Here is an 18,531-nt window from a genome sequence, read left to right as displayed (position 1 = left end):
CCTATGTCCTAAAAGGAGACAGAGGAGTCCCGTTACTTTATTCGAATAAAGGGATAGGCCATGGGGCATTCCCCAGTGTCTTTGTTTGAGAGACACGTGTCTGCTAAGGAAGACAGAAGCCTCCCTTAGAATGGCAGATGCAACACCCTTTCCCTCCAAGTAATTATAATTTTGAAATCAAGGAGCATTTAGGCAAAGATATGGGAAATAGGAATAACAGTTCTTTACTATTATATGCCTATATGTGTGTAACAAGTCAAACAAACAACAACAACTATGGCAGTAACAGCAATCACAAACCCAGTCCCAGCCTTCTCGGCTGTCAGGCCCTTTCCCCTCGGGTGCAGTTCCGCTCACAGCCGACAGGGGCGCTGGCGGCTCCCGGTGAGCAGGGCAGGTGCGATGGTTCCCCCGCGGCTGCAGGGGGCGCTCCGGAGCGAGCTAGGGGAGCACGCCGCACTGGTGACCTGGGATCCCAGGTAGGGATGGAACAAAGGCTTCACAAACCCCTGGACAGCTGGCCCCGGTGTCCGGCTGGACCTTCGGGAACAGCAGGCTGGAACAGCAGGCTGGAATGGCAGGTTGGAACGGCAGGGATGAGCACAAATCCTGGGTGGCAGACGCGATGTATCCAAACGGGGAACCCCTCGGAGGTCTGGGCAGTCAGGGTGAGCAGGGCTACAATGTAGCAAAGGCTTGAAACAACGGCCGCGGCAGGGTGGCCACGGCCCGGCTCCCAGCGGGGCAGGGAAAGGCGGCCTTGGGATCCAGGGGTTTTTCTCCGGCAGAAGGAAAAGCAGCCGATGAAATAGCCTCTCTCTCTGTCCAAGCGCAGGGGACTGACTGCTCGCACACCCAGGTGAAACAAAAGAGTAGCCAGATGTACCTCACCCCCATAGGCACCTCTTTTGTTTTCTTAAGTACCCAGCAATTTGTCCCCCTAGAAACACATATGGGGAAAATTCCTTTTGAAAAAAAAAACCAGGAGAGCTCCTAAAACCCCAACACCCTGGGATTTCTCAAATTTTTGTAGGGCGTAGCCTCCTTTCTATTCTAATTTCCTGGCCCCATTTCCCTCTCTCTTTCTCCATTGGCTGAGGTACTCGAGAGGTACAGACTTCCTGGAATGCCTAATACCTAATGTTCCCTTCTAATGTATAACCCCCCTTTATTTTTAGTTCTTATTGAATTTTATGATTTTCCCATTGTTTCTTTCATCTCTCAATACCCAATTTCATTTATCAGCAGACCTACAGTTTGTTTGTAGAGACAAAACTCTTTCCATTCATCCATCAGTGGAACCCTTCTCATTGTTTCTTTTATCTCTCTGTGCTAATTTAATCAACCAGCAGGCCCAGAGCTTGTTTGTAAAGACAAGTCTCTCATTCCTTTTGTCAAAAATAGGTTAGAAACTGTTATACTGTTAATAGTAATATTGTTAAATAGTTAATAATTGTTATGTTAATAATGCATGTACTGTTAAAACGTTTGGTTATTATATTATGAGGGGTACTGTGTTACACCTAAGTAAAGTGCACCCCCCCCCCCCCAAGCAACGAGCCAGCCTGGACGAAACTGCTAAGAACCAATCAGCACCTTAACCTTCATGCAAATGAAGGATCCAAGCAGAGACCAATCCAAAGGGACAAAAAAACAGTATAAAAAGGGGGCATCCAGGTCAGTGAGGCATGTTGCTCGACCTTGAACATCGGGAACATCCCTGCTCTGAAGAAGAAGATCCAGCGCCAGATCTGCAGCATCCACGCTCGTCGCTGACAGGGAGCACTCCTGCTCTACTTCCCCGGACCATCGGGGTGCGCTCTACCCGCGGACCCCTATGCTTTAGGCCACATAATAAAAGCTGAAATCACTTTAGAACCGGGAGTGCGTTCCCGTTTTTAACACTTTCACTTCATCCCGGAGACCCCTGCCCACGACCACCAGACGACACTGCGCAAGTGCAATGCAGATGTAAATGACTTTTGGGCTCATTGTAATACGAGGCGAGGCTAAGTGGGGCTAGGTAATGAATATGTATAGGCATGTTGGGAAACTTAGTGAATATGGGGTTTGTAACCCAATATATACCAAGCTGAATGCAGCTGTGGGCACGCATGACTTTGGAGGAATTATCCCCCACGTGTCCCAGCGCTGGAATAAACATACCTACTTTACTACTTATTCCAGTAGTGGAGTCTTTTCCGCATATCAGTAGAATAAACGTCTTTTTGCCTGGAACTGTTGTGGGGTATGTATGTGTCATGTCCGTCTCAACAGCGACAAGACACTGTCACCAAAATTCGGGAAGAAAAGGAAAAACCCTCTAGCACTGTTTGAAATGATAGAGAATCAAGCATTACTTTATTCTGGCCAGGATGTGCCATGAAAAATAATCCATAAACACATTCTTTTTACTAGACTTTCTGCAAATTTATACACTTAAAACTCAAAGCAGTTCCAGTTCATTGGTCCCAAATTACACAATTTTTGGTTTCCTATTGGTTACGTATTTCTTCACCTCCGATGCTAATTTGGTCCTCAGTCCTTGGTTCTCTTATCAGTCTTTTCCAGACCAGGTGTCTCCAACCACTCCAGGGGGTGATGTCTGGGGTTGATGTTTGTTAAATTCAGTTGATGGTTGCTTATCTGCTGGTATCTGTGTGCCTGCTGGCTACTCCCAATCTATCTAGATCTTAAACTCATCAGGCCTCACCTGGTGAAACAGTCTCTTGAAAAGAATCTTCAATTCCCTTTTCCCCTGGGCAAAGGCGAACAAACCTGACTAAAGTTATAAAAGAAAACTTTAAAAAGTTATATCATTTCCAACAACACAAGTGAGAATACGTGAGAGAAACAACTCTGCAGACACCAAGGTCAGTGAAGAAGGAGGGAGAGAAGGTGCTCCAAGCGCTGGATCAGAGATTCCCCTGCAGCCTGTGGTGCAGACCATGGTGAAGCAGGTTGTTCCCCTGCAGCCCATGGATGTCCACAGTGAAGCAGAGATCCACATGCAGTCTGTGGAGGACCCCATGCCAAAGCAGGTGGATATGCCCTGAAGGAAGCTGTGGCCCCATGGGGACTCATGTTGGAGCAGTCTGTTCCTGAAGGACTGCACTCTGTGGAAAGAACCCATGCTGGAGCAGTTCATGAAAATCTGTCTCCTGTGTGACAGACCCCATGTTGGAACAGGGCAAGAGCGTGAGTAAGGAAGAAATAGCAGAGACAACACAAAATAAACTGACCACAACCCCCCTACCCTGTTCCTCTGGGCCACTTGGGGGGAGGAGGTAGAGAAGCCGGGAGTGAAGTCGAGCTCAGGAAGAAGGAGGATGGGAAGAGGGTATTTTAAGATTTGGTTTTATTTTTCATTATACTACTATGACCTTGATTGTATATAAATTAAATTAATATTAATTAGCCCAAGGTCAGTCTGCTTTTGCAATAATCACATCAGGCAGAAAGTCTGATCAAAATGCAGTTCTATTTTACTTGACAGAGGAGTACTTTCCCAGTTTAAAAATTTTGCAGCCTTTATATTGATGGAAATGGTACTAAGTTTAAAAATTTTTATATAACTTTAGTCAGGGGTTTTATTCGCCTTTGCCCCGTGAGGAAGAGGCAGTCAATAGCTAACTCATATAAGTACAGTTAACTATTGGGAGACAGCAAATGTTAGTTCAGACAGCAGATGTTAATTACAACACCTAAGAAACCGAATTCGCCCTAATCTTGTCAAGATAGAGGGGACAAGGATTATCTCAGAGACCGCTGAATCATTCCTCAAAGGACTACGCATGCCCAGGGAGAAAGGTGAAAAGTGCACTGCGAGGAAGACCCCTGAGGAAGAGGAGAGGCCTTCCTCAGTGCGACCACCAGGACACACAGCGCATGCGTGGCCCATATGCTAATGATATTAATGACTTACGAGAAATAATTTGTATAACCACGCCTGTCCCAAGGAATGTGATGAATGTTCATAATTTAACCCTTAATACTGTGTTGTAGGGAGCACCAGTGTGTGTGTTTGGAGGAGCGATCCCCACACACCTGGCGCGCCGAATAAAGCAAATGCCCACTTCTCTGACTCTGTCTCTGAAGTGTCTCCTGGCCCGGTTGCGGCGCAATTCATTTGGCACCCCAAGATGGGACCCTCTCTGCCCGGCTGCCAGATCCACGGGTAAGCAGACCTCCCAGTCGTGACCCTGAATTTTCAGGGGGAGCTCAGCTGTCCTTTGGCTCATGGCAGGGGCAGACAAGGACCATCTGCACCAAATTAAGGTATTTGCTATTCCTTTTAAACACAAAATACCTGCAGGTCCAGGGTTCGAGTCCCTGAGGGTGGGTTGAAAGTCCCGAGGAAGACTGGGTCTCCCAAAATTAGTCCTGGGCAAGAGGAAAAGTACTTTTAAAGGGGTTGGACCCCCAGGGGTTGGACCCCACTGTGAAAGGTACCTTTAAGGGGTTGGACCCCGCTGTCATGTGCTATTGTACTGCTATTTTTTGTTTTGTCTGTTGCTATTCTGCTGCTGTGTGAGTGAGAGTGGATGAGGTGTGCTGTCAAAGTGCAAAGCGAGTGAGGGGCTCTATCTGCAGTTCCGTACCCCGGCAATAGGCTTGGCCAGAGAAAAGTGAAGTGTTTGGCAAAGAGTGAATGAGTATAAATCATATAAACCATTGGTTTGGAATTCAACCTTACTGTCCGAAGGGGGGGCGGATTTTTAGAGGAGAAAGATTTTAGTTACCAAATTGAGAACACCCAGGCCCCAATGCTTTTCTAATATAGCCCCAGCTAATTTCCTATTTGAAATCCCGTGCCTAGCGTGGAAACAGTTGTGAAGTCTGGGTTTTGTGTACATGTATTAGAAAGTGGTATTGTCTATTAGAAAGAGTGGACAGTGTCCAAGTTGCTGGAGGAGAGAGCTTGGTATTAGAGAAGAGTGGCAGAGCGCGGCTTTGTGGAAGGAAGGAGTTGGTTCTCTGTTTTTGGGGGTTTTTTGCTGCGGAAGAGAGAAAAGATGGGGAGAAAGGACAAAAGAGGCAATGGGATCATCAGAAAGTAAGGAAATAACCCGGAAAAGTCTGCTAGGATGTGTGCTGACACATTGGAAAGAGCTGGGGGGAGTCCCTGGAAAGAATATGAAAAAGAGCACCCTAATTAAATATTGTAATCAGTGGTGGCCACTCTACAAATTGGATGATGGTGAAAAATGGCCAGAGAATGGCTCTTTAAGATATAACACTCTATTGCAATTAATGATATTTTTAAGGAGGGAGAATAAATGGGATGAGACCTCCTATGCAGATTTTTTTTTTTTACCTTAAGACGCAAACCAGAGTGGCAGAAACAATGTGGCATTGTACTAGTTTGAAAACAAACTAGTGGGAGACACCAAGTCAGAATAACGATTTAATAGGAAAACAAAAATAAAAGCAGAAAACACTGGTTCAAGCTGACAGAGTCAGGATACAACCTGAGTCCCTGTTAATCAGGGTGGTGGTAGCAGTCTGATAGAATGGTGGCTGCAGTCCTCTGAAGTGGTGATCCTGTAGAAAAAGGGTCTGCTCTTCCTCAGGTCCAGTGGTGGCTGTGTAGCTCCTGTCCTCTGGAAATCCAGTGGAAGGGTTGTGTCTGGTGTTCAGAGTCCCAGATTATATCCAGGATGGAATGCTTGGTTCCTCCCTCTGGGTGGAGCATCTCACAATGGGATGATGAGTCATGAGGCCAAGTGTTGACTAGGCTCATTAACAGAAGATAGTCCGGAGGGAGTTATCTCTGAGTCATGTGGCAGGACAATGATGGGGCATTAACAGAAAGATAGTCTGGGGGGAGGAGGCAAGGAAACACTGCCCCACCTGATTTCAACAGCTCATGAGGATGGTAATAGAATACACTGCAACCCAGGACAGGCATCAATCTGGTACCACAGGACTCTATGGTACTCCTCCTAGAAAAGGAGGCAAAAGGAAAAAACTGCATGAACAGGTGCTGCTCATCATGCAGTATTGGGCAAAGATGTTTAAAGCTCATAGCTCAGAGAGACCAGGATCCCTTGGAAACCCAGGAGCTAATGAGGTGCAGTGGTGGCACCTTAACATCAGGAACAATGTCCCCAGCACCCCAAACATCCTCAGAGGATAGTGGGGATGAAGGAACAAGTGAGACTGGCTCAGGAATATCATCCAGAACTAGGAGCAAGGCCCCTGTAGAAAAGAAGCTCATAGCACCACTTAGACAAGTGGTGGGGCCAGACGGGGGAATAACAAAAGTTAAAACACCATTTACAGCTTTGGATTTAGATACCTGGAGGGAGGCAGCCAGAATGTATAGAGAAGATCCTGAAAAGGTACCAAAGAGGTTTGAATTGGTTGTTAGAAATCAAGATATTGATTGGGAGGATATAGACCTAATGCTATCAGAAATAACTGAGACAGAAAAAGCTGCTGTAGTATCCACAGCAAGAACATATGTGCAGGGACAGATAGCTGCTGGGACATTGCATGGAAATGCAGATAACATTTTTCCTACAGGAGATCCACACTGGGACCCCAATGATCCACAAACATATCTGTTCTTGGTTAGATACAGGAAATTAGTACACTGGGGGCTTCTAAATGCTATACCTAAAACAGTTAACTGGTCATTGTTATTCAGTATTCACCAAGAAACCACTGAATCCCCAGGCGCATTTATAGAAAAATTAAGGGATAATATGAGAAGACACACTACACTAGACCCAGCTTCTGAAATTGGGCAGCAACAGTTAATATCCTTATTGATGGGGCAATCAACACCAGATATACGTAGAAAACTGCAAAAGATAAAGGAACCAGATAACTGAAATTTAGAGAAACTTCTAGCAGTGGCATGGGAAGTTTATAAAAACAGGGCACAGCCCCACACAGTCACAGTGGCCCAGGTCAGGGGATTGGGATTCCCCAGGGGCGGGAGAAGGCCCTCACCTAGAGGACAAAGGCAGCAATGCCCAGGCTCAGATCGATGTTTGTTATGGGGACAGGCTGGGCACTGGAAACGAGATTGTCCTATGAACCGTGCCGCGAGCCCAGCGCCACAATCACCAGCGCCGCGGGACCAGTGACTGTAGCACAGCTGTACCATGAGTGATGGGGACCAGCGGGTCCCTCCCTAGCCGACCCGCTGGTCAAAGTTAAGCTAGGGGAATGGGAGGTGGAGTTTTTGGTGGATACTGGAGCCACATTCTCAGTCCTGAATCAGACTTTGAGTCCGGTAAGTAATGATTATGTCCAGGTTGTTGGGGCTACAGGGAAAACTGAGAAAGCCTATTTTTTTAGAACCTTAAAATTTACATTAGGCAAAAAGATGGGAATACACCAATTTCTATATCTTCCAAACTCGCCTAAACCCCTGCTAGGCAGAGATCTATTAACCTGGTTAGAAGCAAAAATAGAATTCACAGAACAAGGAATGAGACTACAGGTTCCTGAAAAAAAATTAATTTTGGCCTTAAGTTTAGCAAATGTCCCTGAAAAAGGAGGAATACCCATAGATGATGAGGTAACAGATCAAGTGATCCCACTAGTATGGGATGTCAAAATCCTGGGAAGATCAAAATGAGCTTCCCCAGTGGTTATTGAATTATTAGAAGGGGCACAGCCGGTGTCAGTCAAACAATATCCACTAAGGCATGAAGCATGAGTGGGTATAGAACCAATAATTGCCAAATTTATCGATCAAGGGTTGCTGAGAGAGTGTAGGTCCCCCTACAACACCCCAATTCTACCAGTACAAAAGCCAAACGGAAGTTATCGGTTAGTCCAGGACCTGAGGGCAATAAATGCAATAACAAAAACACTGCATCCCGTAGTAGCCAATCATTACACTTTACTTACAAAATTACAAAGTGACTGGGTGTGGTTTTCAGTTTTAGATTTCAAAGATGCTTTCTTTTGTCTGCCATTAGCTAAAAAGAGTCAGGAAATTTTTGCCTTTGAATGGGAAAACCCCAAAACAGGGAGAAAGAGTCAGCTCACATGGACCGTATTGCCCCAAGGATTCAAAAATAGCCCCACGATATTTGGAGGTCAATTATCTCAAGAACTGGAAGCCTGGACACCGCCACTTGGAGAAGGTACATTTCTGCAGTATGTTGATGACCTACTAATAGCAACAAGGACCTGTGAAGACTGCAAGAACCGGACTGTAAGTCTTTTAAATTTTCTGGGACTAAGTGGATATAGAGTCTCTCCTGAAAAGGCTCAGCTAGTCCTGCAGAAAGTTACATATCTGGGGTATGAACTGGCAGGAGGGGAGAGAGCCTTGGGAGATAACAGGAAGGAGGCAATTTGTCAAATGCCCCAGTCAACTACAACCAAAGAACAGAGAACTTTTCTGGGAATGACAGGATGGTGTAGATTATGGATCTACAACTATGGACTAATTGTGAAACCTTTATACCAACTCCTAAAAGAGACTGGGGGAACTCACCTATGCTGGACACCAGGGACTAATAATGCATTTGTAACTCTGAAACGTGAGTTGATGCAAGCTCCAGCATTGGGCATACCAGATGTCACTAAACCTTTTCTGTTGTTCTCACATGAGAGACAAGGACTGGTGCTGGAACTTTTGGCACAGAAGCTGGGACCATACAGAAGGCCAGCGGCTTATTCCTCCAAGCAACTGGATATCGTCAGCCAAGGATGGCCCCCCTGCCTGCGTGCAGTGGCAGCTGTGATCCTGAACATAGAGGAAGCTTGCAAGTTCACAATGGGACAGCAGATGACTGGTTTTGTCTCTCACAGTGTCAGCAGTGCTCACACAGAAAGGAAATCACTGGCTAACCCCATCTCACTTTCTCAAATACCAGGCTGTCCTAGCAGAATCGGAGGATGTGAGTATCCAAGTAACTAACTTTTTAAACCCAGCAGCTTACCTCCAGGGCAAGGCTGCTGAGGAGCCTGTACAGCATGACTGCATTGAAACCATGGAGGCAGTTTACTCCAGTCGCCTGGACCTAAAGGACTCTCCGCTAGAAAATGCAGAAAACTGGTTCACCGATGGGAGCAGTTATGTCAAGAATGGTAAGCGGCTCGCTGGGTATGCAATTACAACCACAGACACTGTCATTGAGGCAAAACCGTTACCTGTGGGGACATCAGCTCAAAAGGCCGAGATAATAGCCCTAACTCGAGCCTTGGTGTTGGCCGAAGGAAAACCTATCAACATCTGGACTGATTCAAGGTATGCTTTTGGGGTGATACACGCTCATGGGGCTATCTGGAAAGAAAGGGGTTTATTAACCTCACAGAAGAAAGAAATCAAGCATGCTACTGAAATCGTACAGTTGCTGGAAGCAGTGGTAAAACCTTCAAAAGTGGCTATAATGCACTGTAAGGGACACTCCCAGGGTAACACTATCCCTGAACTAGGAAATGCTATGGCAGACAAAACAGCAAAGGCAGTGGGTGGCAGGGATCAAATTCAAGCCCTAGCTCTAATCCCTTCTTACATCCTTATGGGTGAAAAACCCCCACCATACGACACTGATGATTTAAATTGGATACAAGAAGGGAAGGGACAAATAGGATCTGATGGGTGGGCTAGAATAAAGGGTGTCATAATCATACCCAGAAAACTGTTAAAATTATTCATCCAAAGCAAACATTCTAAGACACATTGGGGAGTTGATGTTTTATATAACCATTTGAAGGACAAAGTGACAGCATCAAAATTAAAGGAAACAATTGAGGACATAACTTCCACTTGTGAAATCTGTCTTAAAAACAACCCTAATACCACTGTTAGGCTAAACACAGGAACTATCACTAAAGGAGTTTTACCAGGGGATGTGTGGCAAATTGACTTTTCTGAATTACCTAGGAGGGGGGGATACAAGTACCTTCTAGTCCTCACAGACACTTTCTCAGGTTGGCCAGAAGCTTTCCCTTGTAGAACAAATAAAGCTAGAGAAGCTGTTAAAAGCTTTAATACAAGAAATTATTCCACAATTTGGGGTACCCAGAGAAATTAATTCTGACAGGATCACACTTTGTAGCCCAGGTGGTGCAGGGAGTGAGTCATCTACTGGGCATACACTGGCAGTTACATACACCATACAGGCCTCAGGCAAGTGGACAAGTAGAAAAGATGAATCACTTAATAAAGCAACAGTTAGCCAAAATTTGTCAAGAAACTAATTTATATTGGTATCAGGCTCTGCCCATGGCTTTGCTAAGAATTAGGGTAAAACCATGGCTCAAAGAAAAATTAAGTCCCTTTGAAATTCTGTATGGAAGGCCCTATGGAACAAATGTGATTCACAATGACAGTGTGCCTCTGGTAGGGCAAAGCTACCTAATAGATTATGTAAAGCATTTAGGTCAAAAATTACAATCAATACACACTACAGTTGTTAATTGTCAACCACCGCCACCTGATAAAGCCTTTCATAATGTGAAAACAGGGGATTGGGTTTATGTTAAGTCTCTTTCAGGGGATCCACTCCAGGAGAAATGGGAAGGACCTTATCAGACACTGCTGACCACTCATACAGCAATTAAAGTACAAGGAAAACCGACCTGGATCCATTATACCAGGACCAAACCTGGCCCAAAACCAGAGTGGGAGGCAAGAAGAACAGGACCTCTGCGCCTTCAACTACAAAAAATCAACACAACATGATTTGGACCATACTGGTAATGTTGGTAATTGGGGCAGGTGCATGGGACCAGAATACATACCTTCGATTGCTCAAAGGTTTTGTTGAGAATTTTGATCTAACTGATTGCTGGATATGTTCCCAGCTGCCTGGGAATTCTGCTAGAGGCTTTCCTTTGGTTGGGGCAACATTCCCTAATACAACAACAATCTATGCTGCACTTAGTACTAACAGGCTTTCACATTATGTCAACATATCCCTAGATCAACTTCAGTGGAAATTAGAGTTTGAAGATCCAATAATTGGGTCCTCACCAGTATCCTGCATGCAGCGGTGCTGGGAAGAATCTGTACCTAAAAACTCAGGAGGGAATAAGACAGACTCCAAATGCAGGAACTTAACATTTATAGGGAGTTATGCTAACTGCTCAGAATTCTAGACCTACGGGGGGGCTAACATGTGGAATAAGAATCAAACAAGATGAGGACCAAAGCCCAAGGGTTGGCCAGTACCCACAGGGCAGGGTTGGTACTGGATATGTGGTCACAGCGCCTATAAAGTTTTACCCTTGGGATGGCAAGGCTGCTGTGCCATAGGACCAGTATTTCCCCCTATTACTGTTGTTTCTCAACTACAAGGATTACTCCAGACTTTTATACGGAGGACCAAAAGGACATCAAACCCCTTAATAAATAGGCCCACTAGATTTCACAGCTTTGCCAGACGGTTTATACCGGGACTCGGAGTAAGTGAACTAGAGAAAGCAATAGTGAACCTTTCTGCTACTGTAGAAACCATAATGAATGCCAGTGCAGATGCCATAAGAGTGCAGCAAATCGAGATTAAGAGCATCTCACAATTAGCCATACAGAATAGACTTGCATTAGATTTGCTGTATGCCAAGGAAGGAGGAGTATGTACAGTTATAAATACAAGCTGTTGTAGCTATGTTGATTTAGACGAATAGAAACAGATTTGCAGACAATTCTTGAAAAAACATGGACACTACATCAGATCACCTTGAATGACACTTCTTGGGGGTTTAAAGAGGTATGGGACAAACTTACATCATGGTTACCCAACTTATCCTGGCTTAAACAATTGTTTGTAATAGCTATTTGTGTTATTGCATTGTTACTTAGTGTTTGTATTAGCAGTTACTGTTGTATGATATTATGTACTTGTAATTGCGATGCTTATGCTCAATGGCACAAGCACAAACTTAGAAATAAGATAGAGAAGGGTACTTACTTTAAAGACATGCGAGATTTGTAAAGAATTACAAATAACCAAAGAAAAGGGGGGATTGAGGAAGGGGCAGTCAATAGCTAACTCATGTAAGCACAAGTTAACTATTGGGAGACAGCAAATGTTAGTTCAGACACAAGATGTTAATTACAAAACCTAGGAAACCGAATTCGCCCTAATCTTGTCAAGATAGAGGGGACAAGGATTATCTCAGAGACCGCTGAATCATTCCTCAAAGGACTACGCATGCCCAGGGAGAAAGGTGAAAAGTGCACTGCGAGGAAGACCCCTGAGGAAGAGGAGAGGCCTTCCTCAGTGCGACCACCAGGACACACAGCGCATGCGTGGCCCATATGCTAATGATATTAATGACTTACGAGAAATAATTTGTATAACCACGCCTGTCCCAAGGAATGTGATGAATGTTCATAATTTAACCCTTAATACTGTGTTGTAGGGAGCACCAGTGTGTGTGTTTGGAGGAGCGATCCCCACACACCCGGCGCGCCGAATAAAGCAAATACCCACTTCTCTGACTCTGTCTCTGAAGTGTCTCCTGGCCCGGTTTCGGCGCAATTCATCTCCAGAACATATTTTGTAAACTAAGATAGAACCATCCAGGGGGAAGGTTCCTTGGGGAGGGGAGCTCACTTGAGCCTCTCATTGGGGAATCTTTGATAGATATGCTAATTAGTAAGACCTATAATGTTATGCCTGATCTATGGGGGGGGACATGGCGATGTGCATTTCGGCACATTCCACTTGGACGTGGTGCACCTAAGGATCCTTAAAATAAATACAGAGGTAAAATGTCGCAGTGGGGATACTGCAACACGCATATACCAAACCAGGAGTCCCATGGAAAGGAAATATATATGGACAGACAGATTCTTGATATCTGTTTCAGAGATGTTTATTTCTCCAGCCGCATGGCCGGGGCTCTGCTGAGGAACTGTTACAGTCACCGGACCAAGGGTCCTTCTGCCCGCGCAGGGGAACACAAACCAACCAATGGGAACGAGGCTGAGCAGGGGCAGGGAAACCCCGTGTCTGTCCCCTCAGGGCCCCTCTCCCAGGGCTACACGGCGGGGGAGGAGACCCCAACACCTCACCCGTTTTATTTTAATAAAAGGAGAATGAAAACAACTGGATGAACATAACAAGAACAGTTTCAAAACAAAACAAGCCACCCTCCTGAGCCTTTAAATGTCTAAACAGATTCTGTGGAACATCTTAGGGCTGACAGAAGGGAGACAGAACTCTCTGAGCATGCTTTGTGGGGAAACTGAGGCAGGAGAGGGTTTAACTTCTTCCCTCCCCCCTTTTCATCCCCCACTCGGCATTGGAAAGGGATTTTTGGGGAAACAATTGGCAAAAGCATGGTTTTGTGAGGGAAACCATGGATGAAAAAACGGATTGGGAATACACTGGGGGTAATAGGACATAGGGTAAAAGGGAAAGGTGGGATTAGGAAAGGGAGACTGTAGGGGGGACTTACAATGGAGATATTGTCTAACATGACTACGATTTTTTGCATATATACTGCCTTTTACAGGAACACCATCAGGCCCAGTGACCTGCGATGCTTGTAACCCTTTTCTACCTAGTACAATGCAGTGATTTGGTCCAAGATACTCATTACTGTTTATCTTCTGTGAGATAAGAATTAGGAGAAACGCAAAGCAGGCACCAAACTTGAAAGAATATAAAGAAGTTTATTAACAGACCTAAAAGAAGAAAAAAAATTATACCACACCTTCAGAACTCTTCTCCTCCCCCCACCTTCCTCCCTTCTTCGACTGACAATGTAAAAACCCTTAAGATGCTCAGTCTGTTTACCACTTCCATAATAACCTTGTCCAGTCCATTTAGAAAGAGAAGTCTCTTCTTGCTCTTGCTATGAAAACATCACAACGAGACAGCTGCCCACTTTCAAATAACTTTGTTCAGTCCATTTAGGAAGAGGAGTCTCTCTGCTCACATGCGAGTCCCTTCCCCCGACTTGCAGCTTTTCCCTCAACTGCTTTTGAGGGTCCACTCTTGAAGGTTTTTGGGGTACAATTTTGAGGTTGAGCCGTTCAGAAACAAAAGTTCTCTTCACCCATCTCGGGGAGCATTTCATCTCTAAGAACAGAGGCCCTTCTCCTTCCCTGGGAGCAAAGGGTCTCCCTCATCTTCGTCTTTAGGACTATCTCTGGGAGCATCTCTAGGAACTGAGGTTTTCTCCTTTCCCATTTGGAGCAAAAGTCCTCATCGCTTCCATCTCTCCCTGTCCAAACTTCTCATGAAATTACAGCTGCGTCAGCATCTGCCTATCTCAGCGCAGGTGCTTTTGCTTACGAGTTGAACACTCCACCCCCCATATCTTCATGAAATTACAACGGGATACTCTGATATATCATAGCTTCACAACAGAATTTCAGCTTTAAGCATCTCCTCTTTCTCTTCCCTGAGGTTTTCAGCTCTTCACAGCACTAAAAGGGTTAATCTCACCTAGACCTTGCAGCTGGAATGTGGCTTATTGCAGTGGAGAGGGGGGGGAGCTGAGCTGGTCCGGCTGCCCACAGCAAGGCTGTGGGGGGGTTCCGCGGGTGGAACAGGGCCCATCGGCTTCAGGATGGCCGTGGCCCGACCCGGCCCGGCCCGAGCAGGGCCTGGGCCGGGTCCACTGGCGCCCGCATGGGGCCTGCAGCCACCTGTCCCAGCACTGGAAATGAGAGAGAGACTCTGCCTCGGGGTTTACTATTCTTAAGTGTGTATCACAGAGGCGGTCACAATTTTAAGTGGCTCAAAGAATTGTCCATATTCAAACTGGCCAGCTGATAGGTTCTATCCAGTCCCAGAGGAAGCTGTAAGCAACCCTTGGCAAGGACATCACTTCCGGGACTATGCTTTGCTAACCTATGACATACAATTTTGAATTCCACCACCTCTCCATCCCCCAAGCTTGGGATGCATTTTTCAGGGTTATTCTTTTTAATAGCAGTTCTATGCATGAATAAATCTCGCTGGTTGTCACATCTTGTTATAAAACCGTAATTTTGTTTAACATTATATCACTTTCCTATTCCTAAAACCTTAGCTACTATGATCTTTTGCTTTTTCTGAGTGGCTGCTGTTTTCTGTCTTGCTGTGTTCTTGCTTTCTCTTTCGCTCGCTCCCGTGTTGGAACTGCCGGAGCTGCTGGGGCTGCTGGGGCCGCCGGAGATGCTCATGCCTGCGCGCTCTTCCCGGGGTCGCACTCGAGGCCATGCGGGCTGGGCCGGGCCGCGCCGCTCAGTTCTCCGTGTGTTGCCTCCTCTGGTCGCAGCTTCACTGCCGCTGCCAGGCGCTGCAGCCACGTCTTGGTCGGGCCCCCGAGGGATGACTCCCCCGCGCCCTGCTTCAGCACGTGTTTCATCTGGGTGCGGCTCCGCTCCGCCGCCACTGCCGCCAGCCACCGCCCGCACGCTGCTCCTCTCTGTCGGGCTTTCACGGGGCTCGCTCCACCACGCGCTGGGCGGGGCCAGGCGGGCACCGCCGGGTCACACTGCTCCCGCCGCGCCTCACTCCGCCGCCGACACTGTGGCTTGCATGGCTCCGCCCACATGCGGGAACTGCCTCGCTGCTGCTCGCAGAGCACTCGGTGCACGTGGCCTGGGCCGCACGGTCCCTGCGCCAGGCTTCCCTTCGCCAGGACACAGCTGACATTGCTCAACAGTCTCGGTAATTAAATAATATTCATGAAAATATTCTTCCATCGGCATATATTTTGACTCAAAAATTAACTGTGTCCAAACGGTCTTCCAAAAGTCTTTGGTAAGAATTAAGTCCCAAGAAACATAGAAAAAGTTCTTAAGCAACCATGAAAGGAAATGTTTCAGTTCTTTTTGAGCTTGAATTAAGCTAAATTTTACAAATCGTTGTTCAAGAATCATTTTAAGTTTAAGATAAATGTCCATATGCAGCTCTGAGAGCCAAGAGTCTTCCCACGATTCCTCCATAGTTTAGATATGGAATAGCAAAACAAAACCAAGAAGAGGAATCCAAAGTTTCTAGGGTTTACTCACACAAATCAGTCGCTTAGGGATCGGGGATCGTTCTGCCCGCAATTCTCTACCATTTGTTACAGTGCGGATACTGCAACACGCCTATCAAACCAGCAGTCCCGTGGAAAAGAAATAGATATGGACAGATTCTTGATAGCTGTTTCAGAGAGATCTTTATTTCTCCAGCCGCATGGCCGGAGCTCTGCCGAGGAACTCTCTCAGTCACCGGACTGAGGGTCCTTGCCGGCGCAGGGAAACACAAACCAACCAATCGGGAACAAGGCTGACCAGGGGCTAGGAAACCCCGTGCCTCCCCTCAGGGCCCCTCTCCCAGGGCTACATGGTGGGGGGAGGGACCCTGGCACACCCCTATTCCCTTCCCCAGCCCAAACCTCTCTGTTAATCTTTTCCTCATCTTCTTGGCTAAGTTTTAACACTTTGGCCATCATTTTCCCTTCTTCTGGTATGACTCCAATCCCCAGCTGGATCTGTAAATCCCTTCCCAATAAATTGCTGCCAGCCCCAGGAACTAACAAAACATCCCCTATTCCTATTTTTGTTTCTCCTTCAGTGACCACATCTTTAATGACAGGGACCTTAAATCCTTCCCCCTTTGCTCCAGTTATTTTTACCATATCATTACTTACATCACACCCTTTTGGAATATTCATCACACAAGTCCTTTCTGCCCCAGTGTCAACTATAAATTCTAATACCTCCTCTTGGGGGCCTACTTTTAAAGTTATCAAAGGCTCCAGATGGTATTTATCCCCCCAAAAATAGAGCCCATGGCTTCCCTATTTCTCTTCTGTGTGTGTCTCTTGAAATATTTTCAGATCCCTCCTCAGGTGAGGGCATTCCCTTTTATAATGCCCCTCTTCCTTGCAATAGAAACAGGCATCCCTGGGTTGTTCCTGGAATTTTGACCGTGCTGAAGTTTTACTTTTCTCCCTTCCCCCATTTCTGAACCCTGAATGTTTAGGAGTAGTACCTGAGGGCTTTTGATTTGGATTTTTTTGGAAGGTACTCTCTCGCATAGTGGCTATCATGATCTTTGCTTCCACTTTGGCTTTTTCTTCATCCCTCCAGACATATATCTTCTGAGCTTCCCTTACTAGATCTTGTAATGGTTTTTTGTACCAGTCTTCTATTTTTTCTAGTTTTTTCCTAATATCTGGCCAGGCATGAGTGACAAAGTTAACTCTTAGCAGGGCTTGCCCTGCTAGGGACTCCGGGTCTATCCCAGAGTATTGTTTCATATTCTTTCGGAGCCTCTCCAGCCACTCGGGGTTTCCTCCTTCCCTTGCTGCCCCTCAAAGGCTTTTCTGACATTTTTGTCCTCGGGGTGCCCCCTCTTTTATTCCCTTGATTATCAAATTATGATAATCATTCATATGTCCCCTCCCTGCTTCATCATTTTGGTTCCAGTTAGGAGGTGTAATGGGCATTTTCTCATCCCCTTGTGGGCCCTGTTGGTTTTCCCTTTCTTAAATTTTTATTCCAGCAATTCTAATCATCTCTCTTTCCTCTTGGGAGAATATTATTTTCATTATTGATTGCATTTCTTCCCAAGTGAAAATGTTGGGACCTAAGAACTGATCCAACTGTTCAGCTGTACCTATGAGGTCTTCTAATAATCCTTTAATTTCCTTTTTGAAATTCCTAACCTCTGTAGAGGTTAGAGGGGCATTCACAAAACCAGTTCCTCCTCCTCCTATAGGCACTTCTCTTAATGGTAATAAATGAATTTCTCTGCTTCCCTCTGTTTGTTTAGCAATGGAGGGATTGTTGGGCTGCCTTTGAGCCTTAATGGCACCTCTTGTATTCTGGTATGGTGCTCCTTCGTTAAGAAGAGGGTTTATTTGGAAAGAAAGCACCCAACTCCCCTGGGGAGGAGAGGCAGATTCAGTCTGGCAGTGAAGCCGAGTATTCCGGAGTGCAAGGGGTGCAGGCGGGGTCTGGCACTGAAGCCGGGTTTCTTAAGGCAGGAGAGGTGGGGGCTGAAGCCGGGACGTGTGACATTTCCCTTGATTCAATTGAGGGTGCGGGCATTCCCGAGATATATGAGAAGGGTGGGATCCCCGGCATGGGCGGGGGCAGGCCCCCCCCAGCTCCATTGGGGCGGGGGGGCTGCCGGGGGAAAGGCACCCAGTGCGGGGGAAGGGATGGCTGGCGGAGGAAACCCCGGAGACGGAGGGACGGCTGCCCCCGGCACCAGCGGCGGTGGCAATACCTCTAAGGGGTCCCACCCTTTTTTCTCTTCTGTTTGCTTCTCCTCTGGGGTTTCTGATATTTTAAAGACTTTAGTTCCCAGGGGTTCTGTAATTCATGTCCAGCAAGAAGCATATTCTCCCTCCTCAGAGTTAGATGGCTCTTTCGAATTCACAAATACATTTAAAGCCTGGCAAATCCATGACTCGTCAGACCCATATTTTGGCCAGTAAACATGATCAGGTCTGATTTCCTTTTTTACCCACTCCTTCATGCAGAATTGAATCATTTTTACTTTATCTTTTCCTTTTGTAGAAGGATCAGTTTCCCAATTTGCTAGTTTGACTCCTAGGGGGCTGTCTTGGGGTATATCCTCTAGTACCCTTTTATCATTTGCACTGAATTTA

At 46.2% G+C, this 18,531-nt stretch overlaps 1 long non-coding RNA gene across 1 annotated transcript in view; it reads right to left on the bottom strand.

Annotated features, from left to right (window-relative positions):
* The window catches only part of LOC116437354, a 400,531-nt gene that overhangs the window by 125,267 nt on the left and 256,733 nt on the right, over nucleotides 1-18,531 (bottom strand). The gene's annotated exons all lie outside the window — the stretch shown is intronic.

Source organism: Corvus moneduloides, chromosome W (genome assembly GCF_009650955.1).
Source record: "Corvus moneduloides isolate bCorMon1 chromosome W, bCorMon1.pri, whole genome shotgun sequence".
In the NCBI taxonomy this organism is placed as follows: Eukaryota; Metazoa; Chordata; class Aves; order Passeriformes; family Corvidae; genus Corvus; species Corvus moneduloides.
This window is presented reverse-complemented; position numbering and strand designations above follow the sequence as displayed.